Here is a 26553-nt window from a genome sequence, read left to right as displayed (position 1 = left end):
AAGAGCCCCACTTCCTGCTGGCTTCATATGGAGCTCACCCCGATGTGCCTCCCAGGTCTGTCCCCCACGCAGCCTGGCAGTGAGGGGCCGTGGTCTTCTGCCTCGCTGGCACAGAGGGTCCACTGAGCTGTGGGTGAGTTTTGATCTTGGACAGACGACGTCCACTTCCTAGGAGCAGAATCATCTAACGGCTCTAATCTCCAGTCTATTGGTTTCATTATTTAAACCAAAATGAAATGTGACCCAGAGTGAGAAACAAGACCAAATGTGCGGCCGAGAGCCGCGACGAGGCAATTACAGCCCAGCCCGCGAAGCAGGGCCCCCTCCCGGGACAGGATCAGGAGTCCCCCAGGTGGGAAGGAGACATAAATGGCTATTGCCAAAGCGAGCCTGTGGGAAATCTCACCATAATGGCTCATTTGGGGAGAACAAATCAACTCCCAGGCTGTTCCGACTGCGGCCGTCCAAAGCTGGTGGCCTGGCAGCTGCGCCCTGCCAGCTCATTATCACACGACTCTCATTTCCAGCCCTGGAGGGCTTTGTCGTCACTCTCCAGAAGCCCAGGATGACTCTCTGCCAAGCCAGAGGGTGAGGCCGGAAGTCCTTGGGGGGCATGTGCCTCTGAAAGGGAGGGTCATTGGGGTGCCCGGTGCAGAGGTTGGGACCTCTGCTGTGGTGTCCCACACGTCATTTCCAGGTGGTGGTGGGGGGCCCTGGAGGTAGAGGGTGGCATGGCGGGAGTGTGGGGTCTGAGGAAGAGCAGGGTGGAGGCAGGGAGCCTGAGCGGGGAGGAGGGGCCTCTGTTCTCCTCTAAGGGCAAGTCGACTTCAGCTCACCTTGACCCCAGGGTCTTTATCCAGTTGGTCCCCAGAGTCCTCTGACTGCTACTCTTCTCCACGTCTCTCTCCACCTGCCTCATGGGCCTCCCCATCCCTCTCTCCAATCCCAGTGTAGCCCGTCTCCCAGAGACTAGCTCAATTTCTATCTTCCAGGATACAGCAATTATGATAATGCTGAAGATGATAGTGATGGAGGTGATGATGTCAATCAAAGTGGTGGTCATGAAGATGATGGTGGTGGTGATGGTGGTGGTGGTGATGGTGATGATGAAGATGATGGTGGTGATGATGTCGATCAAAGTGGTGGTCATGAAGATGATGGTGGTGATGATGGTGGTGGTGGTGATGCTGATGATAAAGATGATGGTGGTGATGATGGTGGTGGTGGTGATGAAGATGATGGTGGTGATGATGTCGATCAAAGTGGTGGTCATGAAGATGATGGTGATGATGATGATGGTGGTGGTGGTGATGAAGATGATGGTGGTGATGGTGGTGATGATGGTGATGGTGATGATGAAGATGATGGTGGTGATAATGGTGGTGGTGGTGGTGATGAAGATGATGGTGGTGATGATGATGGTGGTGGTGGTGATGCTGATGATGAAGATGATGGTGGTGATGATGGTGCTGGTAATGATGATGGTGGTGGTGGTGGTGATGAAGGAGGTGGTGGTGGTGGTGATGATGATGGTGGTGGTGGTGATGCTGATGATGAAGATGATGGTGGTGATGATGGTGCTGGTAATGATGATGGTGGTGGTGGTGGTGGTGATGAAGGAGGTGGTGATGGTGGTGGTGGTGATGAAGATGATGATGGTGGTGATGGTGAAGAAGATGATAATCATTACACTACTAAATCCCTGACACTGTGCTTACCAGGCGTTCTGTGTAAGACCTCACTTAATCCTCATATTATTCCTGTTTTACAGGTGAGGACACAGAGACCTGTAGAGGTGACTGCCCATATTCATCTGACTCCCTGCTCTGATGGTCTGTCACCACGGGCACTTACTCAGGCTGACCCTGTCCACCTTCTGACACCGGGAAGCATGATGTGTATCTTTGGTGGCCAGATCTTCTTTCTGCTCATCTGGGCTGCCAGTGTCCCGCCCACTCTTGCACCCCGCCAGGCTGTGGGGGTGCCTTCCTGCATATGTGTCACAGGAACAGGGGCGATCTTGACCAGAGGGGTGGAGCAGAAGGGGGGCGTTGGGGAGCAGAAGATGGTGGCTTGTGCCTGTACAAGAGGGCAGACCGCGAGGCTGGGGCAGCGGGAAGGGCGAGTGCACACGCGGGAACCCAGGGAGGGGAGGGCTCCCTGGGTGGCACGGCGGCAGCAGTAGTGAACTTCACCAGGGGCACCTTTACCCCAGTAGGCCCGGCCCACCCTGCCAGCCTTCCTGGGGCTCCCAGACGAGGGCCTCTGGTTTGTATTTATCTTCCTGTGTCCTGGAGAGGTGACTGAGGGACGCTTTAGCCTCTCCGTCCCTGGGGACAGGAGGACTTCTGAGTCGGACAGGAGGAACCATTTATTTTGCTTTGCTAAATGCCATGGGCACCTTCCCGTGCCCACGTTGACAAGCATGTGTCAAGGTAAGCATCACAACAGTGCTGGGCAGGGAGGAGGGAGGGGAGGGGCTGCCCCCGGACACTAGAAGCCTCACCGATTTCGGGAAAAACTCACTTGAAACTGTCACCACCAGAAAAGCACTCGTTTTAATTTATTCCTCACCTGAGTTCACTGGCTTGGAGAGCCCTGCTGCGTCAGACTACTCCTGGTGCCTCAGAGCAATCCTGTGAGGGACATGAGCGTCACGTCCGCCCTCCAGAAGAGGACGCTGGGCCCAGAGAGCTTCAGCAGCTTCCCAGGGCCACAGAGCTGTCGGGGCGGGCTCCTCTGAAGATGTGCCCCCCACCATTCCTCTCCGAAGTGCCTGAATCCAGGCACAGGGACTCCTACCTCTAACTGGAGGGACCACACCTTAAAACACAAGGGGAGTCCTGAAGGACAAGCTACGGGGGATGGTTGGTGCCAGCCAGCTGTCCAGGTCAGGAAAGCAGAGCCACCAGCTGGTCCTGCAGGAGCCGAAACCAGGCAGCCCTGCAGAGAGAAGCCTGGGCCTGGGGTCTCCTCCTGGGAATGGAGACAGGAAGCTCAGAGCGTGTGCTCAGGGAGGGTAGGGCAGAGACTGGCCACTCCTGACCTCCAGACACTCCTGCTGTTCCTCTGAGGCCACATGCCAGGGGCTGTCTCCTGGGTGAGGTCAGTAGGATGGGTCTCCAGAGACTCTGGGCTGGGGGCCACAGGGCCTTGGAGCTTGACATCCTTGTCTCCCCCCAACTGTGGTCAGGCACTGGCAGGCAGAACTGTGATTCTCCTGAGCCACGTTGCCCCCTCCTCTCTCCATCTCTTCTCTGCCCTCATCCTGAAGGTTCTCCCGAGGCTTCTACCTCTGCCTGCAGGGGGAGTGCTTGTTGGGGCTGGTGGCAAGGGTAAGGAGACTCTGGGCAGATGGGCAGTGGGACGGGTAGGTAGCTGTCCAGGGGGCTCCCTTAGTAGGGACCTGGGGCTGGCAGGGGATGAGAGGGTGCCTGTTGAGAGAGGTATGGGGGGACAGAATTTGGGAGAGCAGGTAAGAGAGGAGGAGCCCGTGCCAGTGACTGTGGAGGAAACTGTGCCACGGGAGCCGGAGGGGAGGGGAAGGGATTGAGTGCCGCTAACCGTCTCCAGAGTCCAGAGGCTTTGCTCTTAGCACGTGCTGGGGTTTGAATGTTTCTCTCTCCAAGCTCATGCAGAGCCTAATGCCCACTGAGCTGGTGTTAAGAGGTGGGTCCTGCCTTTGTGAAGGGGATTTATGCCCTCACTGAAGCGGCTCAGAGAGGCACTTGGCCCTTCTAACTCTCCATGTGAGGAACAGCGTTTGCGCCTCCTGCCACGTGAGCACGCAGCAGAGGGGCCACCGTGAAGGAGAGCAGCCCTCAGCAGACGTAGGAATCATGTCTTGATCTTGGGCTTTTAAATTCCAGAACTCTGAGAAATAACTACCTAGATTACAGGATTTTGTTAGGGCAGAAGAAACAGGGTTTGTATTAGACTGAAGGGTGTCCCCCTAGACACTGGAACCTCAGAATGCGGTTTTATTTGGAAAGAAGGTCTTTGCGGAGGCAATTACGGCAAGGCTTGAGATGACATCATGCCAGATTAAGTGGTCCTTAAATCCAATAACTAGTGTCCCCATAAAAGCTAGAGAAGAGACCACAGCGGAAGGCATGAGAGATGAAAGCAGAGGTGGAGGTGCTGTGCCTATAGCACAGGGCGCCGAGGATGGCCAGCATCCTACTTGGGGTACACTGCGTACGAGCTGTGCTTCTCTCTAGAAGGATACCCAACCCTAACTCTGTGTCTCACTTCCTGCCTGTGAGATGCAGGATCCATATCACTGAGTCATTTTGAGGGTTAAACAGATTTTTTTTAAATCTATGTACAATGCTCAGTGGGCTATCTCAGACTTAGCAAGAGTACCCCCCCGCCCATTGTTTCACCTTGTGCCTCAGGAATTATTCATCATGTTTCACTTTTGATAAATCTGGGACTCGGGCAGGGTACCTGAAAACCCCCACAAGATCCCTTGTTCTTCTCGAGTCTTCTCCTTGGAGTAGAAAACACCTCATGGGTTGGCTCTGACAGGAATCCTGTTGATAAATTTTGATGCAAAGAAAAACCAACACATTGTCTTCAGTAAGTAGCCAGGTTGAAAGTAGAGACGTGTGGAGCCAGAAAATGCTCAGGGGCCTTTATTGAAATAGATGACTGTTGGGGTTTGCATCTCACATGTATCCCAAAGTGCATGTGTAGAAGGCTTGGTCCTCAACAGAAGGTGCTGTTCACATGTTGGAAACTTGAGGAAATTAGGCCATTGGGAGAGTGCACTTGAAGGGGGTATTGTGTGCCAGTCCCTCTTCCTCTCCTGCTCTCTTTTCTTCCTGCCCGCCATGAGATGAGAAGCCTTTCCCCACCACATGCTCCCCACAATGATGTCCTGATTCTCTAGAGACCCAAGGCAATGGGGCCAAGTAACCCACTGGACTAAAACTTTGGAAATCATGAGCCAAAATAAACATTTCCTCTTTGTAAGTTAATTTTCTCTGATATTTTATCCGAGTGTTGGAAGCCGACTAACAGAAAATCAGTGCCAGGAGTGGGTCTGTGGCCTGATCATGCGTTTCAGAAAGCGTTGGAAGTGGTTCTCAGGAGGAATTAGGAAATATTGGAAAGTGTCCTAGGAAAAGTCTTAGATGCTGGAAGCAGAGCTTAATGGTCATATCTGTGGGAGCTCAGAAGACCAGGATGCTGACCGAAATGTGGACAGTAAAGACTGTGCTCATGAGGTCTCCTATGGAAAGGCAGAATCTACTAAGAATTAGATTAGAGGCCATCTTCATTACCTTCTGGCAAAGAACTTGTCTACATGTCGTCCAAACCCTGAGACTTTGGGTGAAGCTAAATTTAAAGGTGATGGACTAGTTTATTTGCTGGATGAAATTTCAAGGCAGCCCGGCATTCAGGCAGTGACATGGATATTGATGATATCATTTGGCCATATTTACAATGAGAATCAGGAACAAAAAGAAAAGCAGAAAGATTTGAAAAACTTTCATTTTTGCACACGTGTGCACACACACACACACACAAAGTGTATATATAGTTGCAGATAAGGAGAATGTGGTACTAAGTATATTAGCACCATTAAAAGGAAAGTGATTAATTTACATCAGGACAATAGGAAAGAAGCTTGGAGGGTGTCTCAGGAATTAGCGAGACAAACAGCAGGCTCAAAAACTTGTTTGAACAGAGAGCTCTGGGGCACCCTGCGTGCATAAGGTTACTAGGAAGCCCTTGTGACTCTGGTGTGCTTGGCTTTGCTCAGCCACCTGGGCATTCAGTGTTTGCTGCACCTGTGATCCACAGAGACCTGGCTACTGCTCCCACTGGTGCTGGACATTCGTGTCATCTATTTGATAATTGTTTTGCATGAATGAGGAATGCAGGAGTTGTAGGGTCATGGAGATTTCCACCGAGATTTCAAAGGCAATTCTGGAAAACCAGGCAGTATGTGATGGGGTTGGAGTGCCTGTGGGCAGTTCCAGGCAGGGACATGCATGCAGCCATGGGAGTGAGGCCGAAGCAGGGACCACGAGAAGTTAGAGATGCAGGAACATGTGACATCTGCCAAGGGAGACAGTGGGCACGAGCAGAGCAACCTGAGAAAGAGCCATCAGGTTGTGGTGGGGGTCTCTAAGCCCCTTGGCGCTCACATGACACCACTGTGTGCCATGGGTGACAGATGTGGAGCGACAGGATTCAACGTTCGCCCGCTGGGTTTCAGTCCCACCCTTTCTCTCTATGCCCCATTCCTCTCTTTGGAATGGGAATGTTCACTTTGTCCCATTGGGCATGTAACTTGTTTTTTTTTTTTAATATTTATTGAGGCTTGTAGCTCAGAGTTTTCCTTGAGTCTCAGAAGAGAAATTGAGTTTGAACTTCAGAGAATGCTGGAACAGTTAATAACGTGGGAACTCTTGGAGGTGGACGGAATGCCTTTTGCATTTTGAAATAGACATGAATCTTTGGGGGACCAGGGCTGGGAAGTTATGGGTTGGATTTTAAATGTCACCCAAAGGCTCATGAATTAGACTTGGCCTCCAGCCAATGATGTTCTTGGGACGTGCTGGTAATTTTAGGAGGGGAACTTAGTGGCAGAAGTCGTCACTGGAGGTGTGCCCTTGAAGGGACCCTGGATCCTTCTTTTCATTCTCTTTGCTTCCTGGTCACCACGAGGTGACTTTGTTCTACCACTTGCTCCCTGCCATGCTGTTCTGGTTCACCCGAGGCCCAGGGTGACAGACAAGCCACCGGGGTGTGAACCTCAGGGACCAGGGGCCAGAATGACTCTTTCTTCCTTTAAGTGGATTATCTCAGACATCCTGTGATAGAAAGATGACTGACAGGGACCCTCAAGTCAAAGGTGGGCCCTGATATGCCCACCTCCTGCCCCCCCGGCCTGGGGTAAACTGAGGGGGTAGATCCAGGAAACCCACCCCAGAGGAGACTCTAGCGAATGAGGATGAAATTCTGGCCTCAGTCCTGAACTCACTGGTGGTGAGTGTGGGTCTGCTCGTGTGGTCAGCTGGCCCATTGTTTCTCTCCCCCAAGCTTGGGACTTGTGTGACCACGTGCAGGAGTTTGGGGAAGCTGAAAAGACCCAAGAAGATGGGGAGGCTGAGTAGCGGAGGCTCCCAGGGGCAGCCATGGAGCACGTGGAGACGAGGGTCTTGTCTGGGGCGGGGGAGGGGTTAAGGGAGCCAGGAAACTGCTCTCTCCTGGGGCAAAGGGTGAGCCATGCAGCTGAGGACAGGAGCTGGGGTTTCTCTTCCTCTAGAAGCACCTCTGTGAGCAAGGAAGGGTGTGATGGGGGAGAGGCGTGTCTTTCTCTCCCTGACACCCCCCCCTCCCCGCCCCATGGACCCAGTCTTGCAAATTTTGCCTTCCCACTTGCTGTCAGCCCTGAGCTGCTGCTGAGAGACCTGGCATATGCAGAACTGGGTTCTGGGACCAAAATTTGTGGTGCCAGTGTCATCGTACCAAGCTGAGAGGGAGCTGTGGCTTGATTTATTGCTTTCTGGTGTGGCCAGTGTGGGCAGCTCCCACTCCAGCCTCCAGTCACGGCCTCTTCCTGCTCAGGCCCCTTGCAGCGCCCCTTCCCCTGAGAGAGGGACTTGGTCACAGTCACCCAGATTTTTCTCCTCCCCATGGCAACGGCCCCTCCCTCTTGCATGGTCCCTCCCATGGCAACGGCCCCTCCCACTGCAAAGTTGCCCCTTTCTCTCTTACAATCATCCTCTGAAGTGAATTGCTCCTTCCAGGCAAAGATGGTTTCCCTGGGCAGGTGTGTCACGGCAGGTGTGTCCTAGGCTGCTGGCCCCGCCTGGTCGCTGTTTATGCTGTACCTCCAGGTGTGCCCTCCCTCAGCCAGGCCCGGCCCCCTGGGAGGTCCACACTGGGACAGCAGCTGGCCGGATGGAGGGGTTGGGCCAGGGGCTCTCCCCATCCAACTGGAACCTGTCAAACCGGGAACGGCACCTGCTGTCCGAGTCTTGATCTCAAATGTGAACACAGAAGCTTGTCCCCAGGGCCTGGCCCCTGGAGGGACCTGGTCATCACAGGAACTTTTAGGTCCTGATCAAAGACACTGAGGGCAGCATGTCCTTGAATTAGCCACCCAATGTGTGCACGGTCCTGGGCGGTTCGTCCTGCAGGCCTTGGCCTGGCCTCCTCAGCTGCCCTGTCCCCAGCCCCCTGTTACCTCCTGACCCACTGTCTCCAGCCCAAATCCAGTCTGTGTGGATTCCATCAGGGTCTCCGCTGTGACGGGGGCTGGCCTGGGACAGGGGATGGCCTCCGCTGTGATGGAGGCTGGCCTGGGACAGGGGCAGGCCTCTGAAGCCTCAGGGGCTGGCAGGAGGTGCTTCCTGAGATGAGGGACAGCTGAGGGACACTGCCCTGACCCCAACAGTGGAGCGCTGCAGAGGCCACCTGCTGCTTCCCAGAAGGGCAGTCTGTGCAGGTCTCCTCTGAAACCCATATGGAGACTTGCGCATCCTGTGAGGGGTCCCCAGGGGGGTGGGGGGACAGGGCTTCTGTCACCCAACAGCAGTGGGTGAGGCTCCCTGTTGACACTGGTCATTTTGACTCTCTCATAGCATGGAGGCAGTGAAGATGGCGGTGGACTGGTCATCCAGGAGTGACGTGCACTTGTGATTTCCCTGTGCCTGCCTTGGGGGATGCGGTCACCCTACCCCTTCCCTGGCTCCAGGACCCCACGTAGAAGTCGTGAGTATCTGGCCCCGAGCCCTGGTCTTACTTGAGGCAGACACAGGTCTGAGTTCAACTCCTTCCTCCTTCTGGGTCTGCCTGACCCATCTGGGCTTGTCACGGGCACTGACCGATGGCCAATGGATGGCCACCTTCTCCTGCCTCCCTAGAACGGCTAGAGGTCAGCATCAGCCAACAACTTCCAGGGGCTCTTAGGGCTGAGAAGAGGAGCCTGGGGTCTTTAGTGACCTGCTGGTCCTGTCCCAGCACTACCCGGGCATTGGGGCCCTTCTTCCTTTCCAGACGCTTGGTTCCCTGCGGGTTGTGGCCATCAGAGGGGAGCAATTCCTATTTTTTATTATTATCATTTGCTGCAGATGGACCAGTCACTTCATAAACGTTAACAATGACAGATCACCAGTGCCAGCAACACCACAGTCACATGATGACGGTCATTACCCAAGGGTGGCTCCATGGGCCAAGCAGCAGGAGCCGCCACCTAGCCAAGGCAGGATGGGTGCCTGAGCAAGAGCCCGGGGACAAGGGGGCTTGGCCATGCCAGGGAGGGTCCCTGTCCTCCACCCTCGGGGACAGACGGGGAGTAGGCAGGGGAACGGCCACCAAGGTCCCTATGCAGGTTTCCTGAGCTGCCATGTCAAGTCCCCGTGCACTGGGCAGCTCACACCAGCAGAACCCATTCTCAGGACCTGAAGCCCCGGTGTGGGCTGGGGTGGTGCTGCCGAGGCTGGGAGGGAGGATCGAGCCCTTTCCCAGCCTCTCTCCGGGTTTCAGGTGGCTGCTGACATCTTGGAGACCTGGGCTTGAAGAGTGTCACTCCTCCTCTGCTTCTGTCCTCGTGTGGCCTGCTTTCCTGGGTCTCTGTGTCCTTTCTTCTTCTGAGGATGCCAGTCATTGGGCCAAGGGCCACAAAATCCTTTATGGACTCAGCTTGATGACATCCACAAAGACCCTGTTTTCAAATAAAGCCACATCCTGGGATATGGGTGGACATGATTTTGTGGGACACTGCGCTGCCCACTACCATCACTGAGTTAAAAGACGTTCACCTGTCCACGTGGGCACCATTGCCGGCCACATGAGCTGGTGGTTTGCTCTGTTTGTCACACGGGGTGCACATAGTGGAGGGAGGCCCTCCCAGTGTCCGTCCCTCTTGCCTGAGTCCAGGTCTTCTGGATTTTGAGGAGGCTGGGAACCTCCTCCCTTGAGGATTTCTGGGAAGACCAGACACACAGGCTGGGGAGGGGAGAGGCTGGCCAGCCACCCCTGGGACCACAGGGTCTGCCCTGTGGGGGGACACACAGGCTGGTGGGGGGGAGGCTGGCCAGCCACCCCTGGGACCACAGGGTCGCTGAGCAAGGATCCAAGTCAGAAGCCTGTTTAGTGGGTGGGGGACCCTCCAGAGACCCCAGTGACTACAGCAGCAGGGTCTATGGGAGGGAGGGGCCTCAGAGTTCTCCTGCTCTAATGCGTAAACGGTCACTCCATGACCACTTTGAACACAGGTCACAGAAGGACCAGTTGCCCCAGCCTGACCAGTAGGAGTGACAGCACATTCTTCACCAATCAAAGCTCCACCCTCACCCACTGTCCCAACCTTCTACATTCAAACAATGAAGACAGCAGACACCAAATTACCCCCACTCTCTGGCAGCACCCAATCCAGAGCAAAGCCCTGCGTCCCCCAAACCCTCAGATCTCCTAATGTGACCTTAAATCTAGAAGGCGCTCTCCTGACTCTCAGGGACTTGCCCCAGGGCTCCCCACGGTGTGTGATCCTTCTGTTGCCAGGATCCATAAGCCCACGCTGACCACGGTGAGTTCCTGCTGGTCTGTGCTGGCAGGACCTAGACCTGGGGAGACGGCCATGTGGGCCCTGCACTGCCTCGACGCTGACCCGTGCCGTGCATCACCATCTTGCGGGATCCTCCTCCTCGGGCTTCTGGTGGGTGCTGTAGGTGGGAACCCGAGGCACAGGGGCCACTCACACAGGGCCTGTGTGTGCTCAAGGCCACCTGGGCCACGCGTGCCCACATCTACATGGCTGTCTGTATCTGTGCTGGGTCACCTGTGTCTGCACCTGTGTTCTCACCTTCCTTGGGTTGTGTGTCTGTTCCAGTGTCCACGTCTGTGTTCGTACCTGTGCAGGTGTATGCACACCTGTGCAGGTATCTCTACTTACATGTGTGTTTTAGAATTTATCAAATACCTTAGATGGGGACACTGAGGCACAGAGCTGTGCCTGGCTCTCCCCAGGGCAAACTGGTCAGCTGTGGGCCTGTGGTCCAGGAGGACAGCCCGGTGTCCACTCTGCCTGTCCTGTGCTGGGCTGCTCAGCACCTGCGGGTCATCTCCTGCTGGTAGGAGTTAAGTAAGCACTTGCTGGACGAGCGGAGGCCGGAAGGCGGGCGGACTCTCCACTGTGGGGCGTGGAGTTGATGCAGCCCCCAGGAGAGTAACTGGATTATGGGCAGTAAAACTGAAACCGCTCACTTACTGCCACCCTTGGCCTCTCTCCTGGGACAGTGACCAGAGGCACATCCACACGCCTGCTTAGAGACCCGCAAAGAGCAGCCTGGCAGCCCCGTCTAGGGAGAGCCGGGGTGCCAGGCCGGGCTGCACCTCTGCAGGCGGGGAGTGGAGACGGTGGGGGCTGGGGGCTGGGCGAGGAGAGGGAGGGGCACGAGAGACAGGAGAGACAGCGCCCGCCCGGGAAAACACAGGGACCCATGGATGTTTATCAACGTGGATGGGCCACAGTCAGACCCTGACAACAAAGCAGCTTGCTGAGTAGTGGCAGGATAGGGTGCTGTTTGTGAAACTTGCTGAGTACTCCTGATACCCCACGGGGCAGAGGGAAGAGGTAGGCGGAGAGTGAGAGGTGGAAACAGGGGCAGGAAGGAGGCAGGGGGGCAGAGGCTGGCCGTAGGGCCTCGGGGCTCCCTGTGCTACACTGGGGTCCCGGGCGGGGTCTGAGGCAGGGGGTTCTCTTTCATGTGTTTAAGTCTTTCCAAGCTGAAACCCTGTTAGAGAGAAAGGGACAGAGTTGAAGGGGAGTTTGTGGGCAGCGGGGAGGGGAGAGCCATCCAGCAGAGGGGCCGAGTCGGCACTGCCTCCATGGCTGGGGCCAGCGGGAGAGGGACCAGGCTGTGGACGGCAGCCACTCAGGGCCCTGGAGACTCAGCGCCTTGAGGATTTGATCTTTATTTTGTGTGTGATGAAAACGGGAGGAGCCTGAGCACAAGGGCCAGGGGGAGATTGGCATTTTAGGGTTTATTCTGCTCGTGTCCTGCAGCTGCTGGAACCAACGTCCACACCAGGGGACTCTGAACCACAGAAGGCTCTTCTTTCAGAGGCCCAGAAGTCCGGAGTCCAGGTGTGCAGGGCCAGCTCCCGCTGCAGGCACTGGAGGGTCCTCCTGCCCTGCCCAGCTTCAGTGGCCAGTCCCTGCTGCTCTTGGTGAGGAGCTGCGCCGCTCTGCTCTCTGCCTCCTCTGTCCTGTGCAGGGCCTCTTCCCTGGGCCTCTTCCCTGTGGGTCTGAGTCTTGTGGATCCTTCATCTGCCCAGAAATGACCCAAGTGTGCAGAGCAGGGAGGGGCTCACGGAACCCGGAGGTGACTTAGCTGTCCTTCGGGTCCTCTTGGCCAGCTCTTGAGAAGGACAAGGGGTGTGGAGAGCAGAGAGCAGCTAGAGAGCAAGGAGATGAGGAGGGAGGGAGGGAAGGGGAGGGAGGGAGGGAGGGAGGGAGGGAAGGGGAGGGAGGGAGAGAATGGGAGGGAGAGAATGGGAGGGAAGGGGAGGGACGGCTCAGCGCTGGCCGAGGGGCCAGGTTGGGAGCTCCACACAGGAGCCCCCTGCAGCAGGTTGGGTCAGGCTCGGGAGGAGCCGACCGGCCAGCCCCTGGCCTCTCCCACAGGAGGCTCCTCTCAGTCTGTCGCACCCTCCCTCTCCGTGTCCATGACATTTTTGGGTCCTGTTCCTTTCTCCAGGGCCCCCTGAGCTGGGGTACAGTCTGGGCCAGCCACCAAGTGCTCCCTTGGACACGTTGATCAACTTCCTCCAGTCTCAGGAGAGTTTAAGCACCTGGGGTCAGAGGTGAGCAGGACCAAGGCCCTGGCTGGAACTGGGGTCCAGGTGTGTGTGGGCGCTGGACAGATTAGGGGAGGTGGGCCTCAGCAGGGCAGCCAGTGTGGGCCAGGGCCTTGGGGCCGATGCTGAGAGCGGTGGGTCTGGAGGGGTGGGTGGTTCCCCAGAACTCCACAAGGACAGGGAGGCAGGGATGGTTTACTGGCTACTCTGTGTCCAGAACCTAGAACAGCACCTGGGACACGCGTGGTGAATCATCCTAAATGTCAGCTGACCAAGCCAACAAATGGGTGGAGAAGGGGAGTGACAAGCCGCCCCCACAGGCCAAGCTGTGCTGCTACAGGTGTGCTTGGACCTGGTGGGAGTGGACGGTGTCCAGAGAAGCAGGGAGAGCTAATGCTAGTGGCTGGTACAGGCAGTAGGGAGCTGTGGGAAGTGATGGAGCAGGGGAAGAGCAGAGCTATGCTTTTAGGTGACAAAGGAGTCAGAAACCTGGCCATGAGCTGTTGAGATGGCCTGGATAGAGGCTCTCAAACCTGCGCCCAGGTGACACCGGGAGGCTGGCAAGTAACAGAAAGCCCCATTCCACGCACCATGGCAGCCACCACCTCTGCCTGCCCAGCATCGCTGCCTGGACCTGGAGGAGGACTCTGGAGGCGTTTCTTGGACACCTGAGTTTGCTGGCTACTCTGTGTCTTTGCAAATGTCCTTAGGAAGGGGGGTCACACTGGATGAGAGGGGCCCTAATCCAGCGACTGGTGCCCCTTTAAGAGAGAGGAAGGGGCGCAGAGGGAGAAGGCGGTATAGAGACGAGGGCAGGGGCTGCAGTGAGGCCCATGGACAGGGCGGGAAGGGTCCTGCCCAGAGCTGTCAGGGGAGCCGGCCCTGCTGGCCCTGGACGTCAGAGGCCCCCCAGGATGCAGGGCGGAGCTTCGCTGTTTTCAGACCCCCCACCCGCCCAGTGCAGGCACTGACAGGGCCACCTGGCTGGTCATAGCCACTGGAGGACCCTGCCCTGTGCTTTGGGTACTGCTGTCGGGCTCTTCGTCTCCTTGGACCTCGCTGGGTCCTGTGCGCAGTCTGCAGGCTGTTTTCTCATCTGCTTCGAGGCTGAGGAGACGCAGGGAGGTGCAGGCGGGCCCCGGCCATCCACCCTGGCCACCAGCTTGGCTTGGCACACAGGCTGCGGGGAGCTGTTGGATCGTCGGCTGCGAGTCCCCCACTGCCACGGGTCACAGGCAGGGCTGTGAGTCGACTGTCCGTGAGGATCGGGTGGGTCTACAGAGTCACAGTCTGTTTTGCAGGGATGCCCTGTGAGGTGCCCCAAGGTGGGGGGTCGCGTCCTCCCCTGCCAGGTGGCACAGGCACCCGCTGATAGTGGAGCTTGCGCAGGCTCGGGAGCCTGTGATTATCATTGAAATAGCACTGTGTACTTGGTGGTTGGACACGGCCCCACTGTAAAGAAAACACATGGGGCCGTCAGTCAGCACGCGGGGCGGGAGGTGCCTGCCCAGGACAACCGCGGGGCTTGGAGGAGGTTCCTGCACCCCTGCTCCAGTCTGAGGGTCTTCCTGGCAACCTGGAGGGACGACTCCATATGGGTTGGAGGACCGACAGGGCAAGGTCCACCCAGGAGACTCAGGCCTGGGGCCTCTGGTGGGCGCTGGACAAGGGTGGGCGGTGGAGGGCCCTGGAACCCGGCTGCCCTCCGACCCTGCGGCCCAGGGCCGGGGCCAGAGGGCGAGCCCAGCACCTTCCCAGCAGGCTCCGCGTGCTCACTGCCCTCTGCAGTCCTCTCCTGGTGTCGTTCTGGGGCCCAGCGGCTTGGTTCTCTCAGGGACGGGGGAGCAATGCAGGCTCCCAGGCCTGCCCTGTCCAAGCCCTGGGTCGGAGTGCTCCTGCAGGGATCGAGTGGCGGGACTCTCCTCACCTGTTCTAGACACACCTGGACCAGGTGTGCGGGCTCTTCCTGCCAACGCCACAAGGTCATGGGGACACATCAGAGTCAGGGCCCTGGACATGACCTGGGCTGGTAGCCACGGCTGAGAAGGGCTCTGGGCAGTGCCTGGATGGGCTGTGGCTCCTCCCGGGGCCCCTCAGAGACAAGCTGACCCCTCCTGCTTAATCCCAGTTTGGGCTCATCTAGAACTTTCTCGTAATTGTGTTCGTCAGGGCCTTAGCCGGCCCCCGGCTGGCCTCGTCAGAGCTGTGTCCCAGCTCCTGCGAGCTCTCCATTGCTCTCAGCTCAGACCACCATGTGCCCTGCTGTGGGGGGTCCCTCCGGCTCCCCCGAGTCTCCACCCCTGCTTCCCCTGCAGAACCGAGTCTGGGTGGAAGTGAGCAGAGGGCACAGTGGATGGCGGGTGTCCTTAAAGAGACAGAAGGGACACAGACACAGAGGAAAGGCCAAGAAGATGGAGGCGGAGACAGAGTGAGGTGGCCACAGGCTACGCCAGGCCTGGACCCCCAGGAGCTGGAAGAGGCAGGGGACGTGTCCCTGGAGTGTCTGGAGGGAGCATGGCCCTGTGACACCTTGATTTCAGACTTCCGGCCTCCAGGCACCAGAGGAGGGCTCTGTGCCGTCCAAAGGCGACAGGTTGGTGTGATGTGGTGCAGCAGCCCCCAGGACGCTGACGGGGCTCTGTGCTGCTTTGGCCAGGACAAGCCCTGAGTGACGCTGGGAGGGGCAGGTTTCAGAGGAGGCTCTGGAGAGGGCCTGGAGAGGCATTTCAGCTGCCCCTAACATCACAGGACGGGACAGGAGAGAGGTCTGAACGGAGGTGACCACCTGTCCCGCCTTTCTCGTCATGGGGCGGTGACACTGTGAGCTCTGGACTTGGACCCTGCCATGCTTCGGAACAAGCATGGGTGGGGGCTTGTGAGCCTGGGTGTCTCTCAGGCTGTGGAGAGCTGCCCTCTGGCCATGTGAGCTGGCCCTGCTCCCGTGGGGTTTTGCTTAGTTAGGGGGTGACTTGGGTGCCAGCTCCCCTTGCAGCTGATGTGGCCCCAGGGCTGTGTTAGAGCCTGTGGAACATTAGTGCATGTGGGTGGAACCTCCCAGGAAGTGACTCTAAGGGAGAGGCACACATTCTTCCTTTGTGCCTTCTTCATGCTGGCTTAGATGCAGCTGAAATGGCTCGAGCTAGAGCAGCCATCTTGAACCACAGGGCTCTCTTGGGAGACAAGACTGTGGTGAGCAGAGCAGCAGCAGGCAAGGAGGGTCACCCCTGGGACTTCATGCAGCAAGGCTGCCAAACAACCTGGGCAGCAGAAGTAAAGCTGTCCCTGTGCAGCCTCTGCTGTTTGTGCTGGACATCGGGGGCTCCCAGGACCTAAAATCATGAGCGTCCTCAGCCCTCAGAGCTAGGCTGCATGCAGTAGGGTCTCAGAATACTTCTTGGATCAGTGAAGGAGTGCACAGCGTCAGGTGCTGCCGTCTAACCACCGGGGATCTTTCCACTGGGCTCATTTTGCATCTGTGTGTGTCAGACAAACACCGGGTCACGGAAGCTGGATCCCCGTGAGCATCGTGAGGCTGGCTTGTGGCCCTGAGAGGGGAACTGACCTCACAGGTCCGTCCAGGGCGGCTCTGGTCAGGACGCATTCTGGACTCTGGGATGCAGCTCCCTGGCCACTGGGGAATGGGGGTATCTCCTGGCCCCTCCCACCAGCCCATCAGCTGGCCTGTCCCGATCTCCAGGTCCTGGGATAGCTCCCTCCTCTGAGCTGCTCTGGGGGCATCCGCTGGGCGTCCCATGGGCTGTGCTGTGGCTGGACGGTGTTAGCCAAGGCTGGGGCCCCATGACCCCTGTGACCTTCTTCCTCCCACCAGGTCCCCCCTGAAGGTTCTGGCCTCCAGCAGCACCACACTGGGGACCAAGCGGTTCCAGATCAGACCCTAAGAGACAGTGTCCCCCGGGGATTCCGCATCTGGAAGTCCCTGTGACTCTGTCCTACTGGGGACACCATACAGAGGTCAGCCAGTCCCCTCTGTGGGAAACTCATCAGGCCCGTGAGGGTGGCCCTCCTCCCACATGAACAAGTGCCAATACAAAGGGACATTTGGACACAGACGACTGGGGAAGAAGGACTTCAGCCATGGCCACTGTCAGGGCCCAGGCCACTACGGCCCCAGATGGACCTCCCCCTGCATCTTGGCCTTGGACCTCTGCCCTCCAGGCTAGGACAGGAGAAGTTCCTGAGGTCAAGCCCCTGGTCGGTGGCACTGGTTTCTGTGGCCCTGGAAACTCACAGGGACACCTGGGAGGGTTCCATCCTCAGCCAGCCAGGAGCCCGCAGGACGTCAGGAAATGCAGGACAGGCCGCTCTGGGCTTCCCCCGTCACAGCCTTTAGTTCAAGGTGAATGACAGGACACAGCGGAAGCTGCCCTTGGTGAGGGAGAGGGGCTCCATGGCCCACGTGTCCCTGTCCCCACCTCCAGTGGCTGCTGAGGCCATCTGCGGTCTCTGGGCTACTGGCCAATGTGGGCAGCTGTGTCTGGGACACTCTGGGAGCCCTGCTCATCTTTTCCAAGCACAGGAGTCACCTGGAGCACCACTGGCAGAAGGAACGTCCCCTCCCCCCGCCATATGGCACCGTCAGGTGACAGGTCTGGAAGATGACGCCAGTTCTCCATGGGACATGGCTTCCCCTCAGCTAGGGACGCCTCTTGCCACACGCCCTGTTGACAGAGGCCCTGGGCAGGGCAGGCGTTGCTGTCCAGCTCTGGGTTCCGCTCCACGCTGATGCTGCGCTGGACGTAGCTGGGGTCTTCAGGGTCTGGTTTCTGCAAATTGAGTTCTGGAACCATCTGTGCCTGCCCAGGCCAGGAGGGCCCGCTTGGCCAGTGCGGCTCAGGCTGAGGACTTTGTAAAGTGAGGTTCTAGCAGCTTTCTCCTTGTGGCCAGGTGCTGGCCAGGGGCTGGCACACAGATAAGAGGAGGGCCCAGCGGGTTCCGTCCCCTCCCAGGTACAAGTGGCCAGCAGTTCTCAACTCAGGGCCTGCTGGGACGGCCCACAGGGTGACCCACAGTACGAGGCCCTGCCCAGCTGGTGCCAGGTTCAGGGTCAGTTTTGGCAAACGTGTCTGGCTTTGCCCTGTGGAAGAATTTAAGAATAAACCAGGGACCATTCCAAGAATCCAGGTGGGAGTGGCCATCACCCCACGCCAGGCGAGGAGGACCCAAAGCAGGAGAGAAAGAGGAGAGCTGGGCGGTGGGCAGGACCCACCCATCTGTCCCTGAGATTCTGGGACATCACATTCCTCCTCCTGCTTAGTCCCTGAGGATGGCTGTGTCCCTGGGGCTTCTCCAAAGGGCCAGGGAGTGCTCTGGCCTCCCCACCTCTGGGCTTGAAGGCACCGAGGACTCAGCTGTTCTCCTGGGGTTCTTTGGGGTGTTCCAGGGACCCCAGATGCCCAGAGCTGTGTCCAGGACACAGGCATGGCATGCCCCAGGGAACCAGCAGGGTGATCCCCGGGAGGATGTGAGTGGACACAAAGGCCCATATAGAGGTGGCCGCTTGGCTGCCCCGTCCAGGGAAGGGTTCCTGAGGGGGCGGCTCTGCCACAGCTGAGGGCCACAGGCGTGAGGGGGAGGAGGGAAGAGCGGTCCAGGGCCAGCGTGGTGAGACAGCCCATGCTGGGCTCTGGGGGGTGGGAGGGCCGCGGGAGGCGGGAGTCTGTCTCCCTGTAGCCGGTTCCCAGGGCTCTGTGCCGGAGGTTTCTGAGCACCTCCGAGGCCAGCCCCTGCCTCCAGGGTGGAGGAAAGACTTCGGGCTCCCTCCCTCCTCAGGGCTGGGGATCCCCTCGATGGGGGATAATGGCTTTCTCTCTCTCCGTCTCCCTCAGCCGCCCAGGCCCTGGCTGCACTGCCTCTCCACTGTAATCAGAACTTTAATCTGAACTACTTCAGAGCACTTCCCAGCCTGCAGACAGGCTGATTTACAGAGGAGCAAATGCCACCAGAGCCTCGATGGCTGCTCTTGGAAGGCTGGTCTCGTAGACCACGTAGACCACACTCGCTGGGCAAGCAGCAAGCTGGCCGGGGGGCGGTGATTAGGATACCGGCCGGGAGGCGGGCGGGGAGGGGTGGCGAGAAGTCTCACATTTCCTGGACATGGCCTCGGCAGGCTGGAGAGGAGGATGGGGTTCCCGAAAGGTCAAGCCGTGGGGATCACAGGAGCCTCGCGTAGGGCGTCTGCCGCTTCTAGAGCATGGACAGAAACCAGAAGGACATCCTCCTCTCTGAGGTCGCCTGGAACAAGAGCCGGGAGCCAGGTCTTGGTCGTTTGGAAGACGAGCGTCTCTTGTCCTGAGAGCAGCCGTGCCTCGTGCAGTGGTGGGCGGGGGCCGAGCCCTTCCCAGAGGACCCGGAGGGAGGTGCTCGCCCCTGAAGGCCTCAGTGTCCTCGTTAAAACCAGCCCAGGGCCTGGCTGACCCGTGTCCAGGACTCACTCTGCCGGGTTCTACTCCAGTTGCTTCATGGGCCCACTCATGGGGTCCTTCCGAATCAGCGAAGCTGGTGCCATTATGTCCCCATGTACAGGGGGGGAAGCTGGGGGACAGGGAGGCCAGTGACTCACCCTCAGGTCCCACGGGTCCTCTGACGGCCATTATGTCCCCACGTACAGGGAGGCAAGCTGGGGGACAGGAGGCCAGTGACTCACCCTCAGGTCCCACAGGTCCTCTGACGGCCAGGAAGCCTATTGCAGAGTTTAGGCAGGTTCACTCGGAGCTGGTGGGACGTGGGTTGTGCAGTCAGGGCAGCAATGTCCTCCTCACAGAGGGGTGCTTGCGTGTGCATGTGCGCGTGCGCGTGTGCATGTGCACGTGTGCGTGTGCGTGCGTGTGCATGTGCGTGTGCGTGCGTGTGCATGTTTATGTGCGTGTGCGTGTGTGTGCGTGTGTGTGTGTGCGTGTGTGTGCGCGTGTGCGTGTGTGTATGTGTGTGTGTGTGTGTGTGGCCGGGAGTGGGGGATTTACATGCGATGGGGGGATGTGTGGAAAGCACCTGTTATGGTTTGGATCTGAGGTGTCCTCCCAAGCTCACGGGTGACACAACGCAAGAAGGTTCAGGAGACATCACTGGGCTGTGGGAGCCTTGCCCCAGTCGGTGACCTCATCCCCGACAGGGATGAGCTGAGTGGTCGCCTAAGGCTGGCGGGTGTGGCTGGAGGAGGCGGGCACTGGGCTGCGGCTGGGGGGTGTCTGACTTTTATCTGGTGAGTGGGTCCCCTCTCTGCTTGTGTCCTGGTCACCATGGGAGCCACTCCTCTCCACCACACTCTTCTGCCATGATGTGCAGCCTCACCTGGAGCCCCGAGGAATGAAGCCTGCTATCCGTGGATTGAGGTCGTGGAAACCATGAGCCCTCAAATGAACTGTTCCTCCTCTGCAGCTGGGCTGGTCGGGTCTCCTAGTCCCAGCAGCAAAAAAGCTGACTAAAGCAGTACCCAGCCCAGAGTCTGGGGCAGGGTCACCCCTTGAGACATGGTGGTGATGGTGGGATGTTTACAGTGATGCTGGTGGTGACAGTAATGATGCTGGTGGTGATGGTAATGATGATGGTTGTGATGGTGACAGTGATGATGGCGGTGATGTTTACGGTGATAAGGTGATGATGGTGATGCTGGTAGTGACAGTGATGATGCTGGTGGTGGTGGTGATGATGATGGTGGTGATGGTGGTGATGGTGATAGTGATGATGGCGGTGATGTTTATGGTGGTAAGGTGATGATGGTGATGCTGGTGGTGACAGTGATGATGCTGGTGGTGGTGGTGATGATGATGGTGGTGATGGTGGTGATGGTGATAGTGATGATGGCGGTGATGTTTATGGTGGTAAGGTGATGATGGTGATGCTGGTGGTGACAGTGATGATGCTGGTGGTGACAGTGATGATGATGGTGGTGATGGTGATGATGACGGTGGTGATAGTGATGATGGCGGTGATGTTTATGGTGATAAGGTGATGATGGTGATGCTGGTGGTGACAGTGATGATGCTGGTGATGGTGGTGATGATGATGGTGGTGATGGTGGTGATGGTGACAGTGATGATGGTGGTGATGTTTATGGTGATAATGGTGATGATGGTGATGCTGGTGGTGACAGTAATGATGATGGTGGTAGTGGTAATGATGGTTGTGGTGATGGTGGTGATGATGATGGTGGTGACAGTGATGATGGTGGTGACATTGATGGCAATGATGGTGATGATAGTGATGGTGATGCTGATGATGACAGTGATGATGATGGTGGTGATGGTGATGATGATGGTGATGATGACGATGCTGACAGTGATGATGGCGGTGATGTTTATGGTGATAAGATGATGATGGTGATGCTGGTGGTGACAGTGATGATGATGGTGGTGGTGGTAATGATGATGGTGGTGACAGTGATGTTGGTGATGATGACAATGGTGATAATGATGGTGGTGACAGTAATGATGGTGGTGACTATGGTTTGGGGATGAGTTGTGGGGCTGGGGTACATGCTGGAGGTGACCTGTGGTTGTGTTGATGGTCTGGAGTAGGCAGGGCTCTCAGCCTCGGCACTGTCCACACTCGGGGCTGGATCTCTGTCGTGGGGGTCTGTCCTGTGCCCTGTGGGCTGTCTAGAAACCCTGGCATCTACCCTTTCCCAACCAGTAGCATCCTTTCCTCCCCAGTTATGACAACAAAAATTGTCTGCAGGTCTTACCTAATGTTCCCCAAATGACTAGTCAGCCCTGGTGCCAGGACGAAGGGACAGCAGATGATCCTCATGATCCTCAGGCCTTTGACCTGAGGAATGATGGGTGCTGCTGACCACTGCTGGAGGGATGTTGGTCTCTTATTCACTGCAGTGACCACAGCACCTAGAACAGGGCCCAGTCCAGAGGAGGTCCCCAGTGGGTGAGGTCCTCAGTGAGTGGGATCTGGTGGACCAAGGGCTGTGTGTGGCGGGGCCACTGGAGACATCTGTGGGCTATGCGTCTCATTTGTTCCTCAACCTGATGGGAAGCTGTGAGTTCATATGCTCAAGGACACCGTGAGGTCACACTGCAGCAAGTGGCAGGGCTGGAACATAAATCCAGATCACACAAGGCCCAGGTCTGTCTCAGACACTGTGTTTTATCCTGGCCCAAAATCATGGGCATGAGAAACCGTGTGGACATAGTGGTGTCCCTGGAGGCTGCCCCAGGAGACCACTGAGCTGGCCGTGCCCCTGGCTATATGAATGACACCTGCCCATCTTTCCTTCTAATGGACGGTGGCCTCCTGGAGGAAAACCTGCTCCTTTGAAAGCACCTGAAGCTCTGGCCAGGCTGACCGTCCCCTGTGCCCAGCCTCTTTTGAGTCTCACAACCAGGGTTGGTTTCTGGAAGCTCAGCAGAGCCCTGCTGTTGGACAAAGAGCAGAGAGACTCGATCCCCACCATGTGTGACCAAGGACGTGGAGCCAGGCAAGAGGCCGCAACGGCAGCGAATGGGGCCATTGTCGGGGGTGCCCGCATGCCTGGAAACACCTGGAATCTCCCGTCTTTACTCAGGAGCCAAATGCATTTGCCTGCGGAGAGCAAAGTCTGTCTCCTGGCAAAGAGGAGAGGAGCCAGTGGAGAGAGGAAACGCGTTTCTGTTCGCCCGGATCGCGCTTACACACAGCTCTGGACAGCACGGGGGCCGAGGGGTCTCTTCCCAGGGCTGGGTCCAGGTGGGCACTGACCAGGCTTCAGCTGAAGGGCCAGCACAGGCCAGTGAATGGGCTGTCAAGTGCACAGACCCTTCAGATGACCTCCAGAGGTGCAGACGAGGACTGAGGGCGTCCTGAGCCGATCCCCAGCTCCGGCCCTTGGCAGCCGCCCAGGTGTGACTACTTTCAGAGACGAGTGGGAAACTCTCTGGTCTACTGTTACCTTGCTCTAGCCTGGGTCAGTGGGGGGCCCTCCTGGGCACTGCTGCTCTCCGGGAGCAGGGCAGTCTTCCCGCTGAGCGACTGGCCTGAGATTGGTGACTCCCCTTCTGGGGATCTCTCCCGCTGACATGAACCTAGAGGCAAACCAAGCTTTGGGTGGGAACAGGGTCAGAGCAGCGTCCCTTAAACCAAGGGCAGAAGTGAGAAGCTGATTTTGTCAACCGGCTCCTTCCTCCTCTTCCTGGCAGAGAGACCTCCCCACAGCATGTCTAGCTCACCGTCCTGCACTAGTGCCCTAAGCTCATCTCCGTGAGGGTGGATGGACTTCCCAGCACCCGCCTGTCTCCTGTGAGCCTGCGCGCTGCTTCTGTAGTCAGAGACACTGTGGGGTGCCACCCATCAGGCCGGGCTGCCCGGTCTCCCTGCTGGCCTCTCCGGCCTCCCTGTTTGAGGGCTGGAACCACACGGTCAGTTGAAACAATGATCCTTGGAATGGATGCGATCGCCTCGGTGCCTGATTCTCCAAGTGACGGATGGTCAATTCCTCTCTTTTCCCACTTTTCAGAACCCTCTTCTCTGGGTGGTCCCTGGGCTGGGTGTAGTGATTTCATCATGGCCTCTAGGACTTGGGGTGGGGTGGGCTGCCCAGGTACACCCCGGAGTTGGCATTGGTCAAAATGCCAAGATGAGGCTGCGGGCAGAACTCTGGTGAGTGATGCCCCATCTCCTAAATCAACAGGTGGAGCAGAGAGGGTCGGGCCAGGGCCTCTGGGGGCTCACCCTGGATGGGGGCTCAGTGCTCTTTCTGCCAATCTCTCTGGGAGAAGCCAGGTTCGTGCCAACAGGGCGTGGTGTGTTTGTGGGACGTGTTTTCCCTCCACCCGAGGCCAGTGCCCCTGACCCCGCTGCCCTGGCACACTGGGGGGCGGCCTGGGCAGTACCGTTTGCTTCCTACCACCTGGAGGCCAAGTCCAGGAAGTGGGGGGTGCTTCATCCCTGGGCCTCTCTCCTCAGCCACAGACAGGGGCTCACCCTGAACCCCAGGGCCGTCCCTCCGTGAGCCTGGGTCCTGGTCTCCTCTTCTGATAAGGGCTCCAGGCGGACTGGTGGGGGCCACCCTAGTCCACATGACCTCGCCTAAACTAATCTCCTCTACATGACCCTACACCCAGCAGGGCCTGGGGGTCGGGAACTCAGCCTAAGAATTGGGGGGGGGCACAATTCAACCTGTAACCCCCGCTGAGCGAGTTTTGATTGTTCAGCAACGGCTCCTGGCGCTTCAGCCCATCTACTTAGGTAGATAACAGCGCCTTTTGAATATTTAAAAATGGATTTGTGAATCTTCAGGTTCCTGCACAAGGCTGGGGAGGAGGAGCTCTCATCGGGAGCAATGTTTGATAACTGACCCTGGATTCTGAAGGGAAGGGGTCCTCATGAGGCTCGCCCCTCCCTGCAGCCTGCGGCTGCCACTCACCGGGACTGAGAGGCCCGACACTGCAGGGGTAGCTCTCTGTCGAAGGAGACTGTTGGAGACAGAATGTCTCAGGCAGCCGTGTGTGGTCACCCATGTCCACACCTCCATGATGTCCAATAACTCTGCCACAAATTCTCCCACGCGTCTCCTTAGGTGTCCAGAACACACGCACCCTTCACACGGGGATCGCAAGCTGAGGTCACAGTGTCGCGAAGACTGCGACCCACCTGAACACAGGTCTGCCCGTTGTCCTAGTCCTGGGAAGTGGCCTCGGCCCCTTGTCATGTCCTGTGCTGACAGCCTGACCTGTGGCAGGCCCCTGGCTACTCCATGCTTATGAAAAGACTCAGGAAGGCCGCTGGTCAGGCCAGAAAGACCAGGATGGAGGCTGGGGGTAGGGGACAGGGGCTTCAGCTGACTTCCTGGAGGGGAATGGCAGGAGTCAGAGTGTCCACGTGGCTGGTGACCAGCCCATTGAGTGCTCGGGAACTCTGTGATGCTCAGGCAGGCTTCCCCGATGGGTGGCACTGGTGTGGAGGGTCACACCTTGGTACTGGGGCGAGAAGGCCGGGGGACACAGGGCTTCGCACTGGGCACTCTCCCACCCTCCCTCTCCACCACCTCTCCCCCAAGTGCTTCTAGACGGTATTTCTTGCTGTCACAAAACCCTAAATGCAGGCGTTGCTGTCCTGTGCTTTGAGTGTTCTGGGGAGTTACGTGATAGTACTTTTGGGAACACTTTCACATCTTCAGCCAGGGGTCTGCAGTGAGGGTGCCCAGGGACCCCTGCTTTGTAGCTGGCCCATGAAGCAAGGTGGCCACGGAGGACTCTTCCCTCAGACTGCGCAGCTGGCCTCAGTCCCTTGAGATGCCTCTTCACAGAATTCATTTTAAAAAATTTATTCACACACTTGTTACCATTCATACTCAGGTTCATAAAACCAAAAACATTTTAATTATGAAACATAAGAAAAGAATGTTTAATTTCAAGGCCAGACTGGCCTCTGATCCACCTGTGTCATCCAACAGTATTCAGCAGGTGCCTACTCAGGCACGCTGGTCGGTAGGTGGGGGTCAAGGCCAGTGGGCAGGAGGCAGGGCCCCGCGGGGGACTTGAGAGCACGTTTCTGTCACTCAGTCTCTGAACAGACATTATGGTGTCATTTATTTTGAGCTGCACGGCTTTAGCCATCTGTCATGGGCTCCCAATTTATGGTGCTGTGCTCAGATGTGTGGGGGGCGGGGGGACCAGGCTCCTCTCCGAGCTGAGGCGCCCCTCCCTGTCCCGGCCTTGCTGGGCGGCTGGGGGCTGGGGGGAAGGAGCGAATGGAGGAGGGGCAGGTGGGTCTTGAGGGCTGCCAGCAGGAGCCCCAGGGTTAGGGATTCTCCGAGGGCCAGGTGGCTGCTGTCCCTGCACCTGCCTGACCACCAGTGAGGCCATCAGGCTGTGGGTTTCCCGGGGGCCTGGGGGCGTGTTCAACTCGGGCCCCACCTTGGCTGTGGCTCTAAGTCAGGATCCTGGTGGAACCCCCCAGCTGCCAGGGCTCCCGTTCTGTTCTTTCTCTCTGACTCGTATTTTCCTGCCAAACCATCCACTTGTTCCTAAGTTGGGGGTGGGTGGGAGGGTGTCCCCAGTAAGACAGGTTGTTCCTGACCCCCCAAAACCTTCCCTGGAGAGGAAGTCAAGATGAATTAAAGTCATCAGGGTGGGCCTTCATCCCATGTGACTGTCCTTATGAAAAGGGGAATTTGGACCCAGACCCACGCAGGGACCAGGCTGTGTGAAGCCAAGGGCAGAGGTGGGGGTGAGGGTTCTGCTACCAAATCACCAGTCACCACCAGGAGATGGGGAGGGGCCTGGGTCAGACGATCCCTAGAGCTGTTGCCTGCTGGCCCTTTGTCTTGGACTCCTTGTCTCCAGAGCCATGGGACAATACCTTCTGTCACCTAAGCCACCCACTCTGCCGTGTTTGCCGGGGCATCCCTACAGGGGTGAAGGAGTGGGTGTGTGTCTTCTGAAAACCTCCCACCCTTCAGGTGACTCCCAGGTCCTGCTGGCACCAAGAGCTGGACCCCTGAGGTGTCCCTGCTGGGCAGCACTGTGGTCCATCTCCCCACCATGGAAGACCAGGAGCCTCCCCAGCCAGAGGGGGAAGCCATGGCTCAGGCTGTTCCTAGGTGACCAAGAAAGATGACGTAGCAGGCACGGTCACCACCTCACTGTCACTTCTGCGTGGCTGAGAGTTCTAACAGACTCACTCCAGGGTTGCGAGGTGGAGTGGTGGGCTCTGCACCCCGGGGGCCAGGTTCCCCAGAACTGCCGGGCCAGGCTTGGGGTGGGGAGCTGCAGAACAGGACTCGGG

General features: G+C 57.8%; 1 long non-coding RNA gene across 3 annotated transcripts; it reads left to right on the top strand.

Annotated features, from left to right (window-relative positions):
• The first annotated feature begins 9229 nt into the window (after window positions 1-9229).
• On the top strand, window positions 9230-23213 carry LOC144369064 (uncharacterized). Of its 3 annotated transcripts, none has more exons than XR_013428504.1 (7): window positions 9230-10678; window positions 12029-12192; window positions 12723-12828; window positions 13292-14065; window positions 15138-15415; window positions 16652-19408; window positions 19493-23213. It is a non-coding gene; the product is annotated as an uncharacterized LOC144369064 (long non-coding RNA). The 3 variants fall into 3 exon arrangements; XR_013428505.1 differs by adding an exon at window positions 15941-16339 and having other exon boundaries at window positions 16652-23213; XR_013428503.1 differs by having other exon boundaries at window positions 16652-23213.
• Window positions 23214-26553: the final 3340 nt, after the last annotated feature.

The sequence above is a fragment of the Ictidomys tridecemlineatus genome, chromosome 12 (assembly GCF_052094955.1).
Source record: "Ictidomys tridecemlineatus isolate mIctTri1 chromosome 12, mIctTri1.hap1, whole genome shotgun sequence".
In the NCBI taxonomy this organism is placed as follows: domain Eukaryota; kingdom Metazoa; phylum Chordata; class Mammalia; order Rodentia; family Sciuridae; genus Ictidomys; species Ictidomys tridecemlineatus.
Note: the sequence above shows the minus strand (reverse complement) of the source record. Positions and strands in the feature narration are given on the sequence as shown.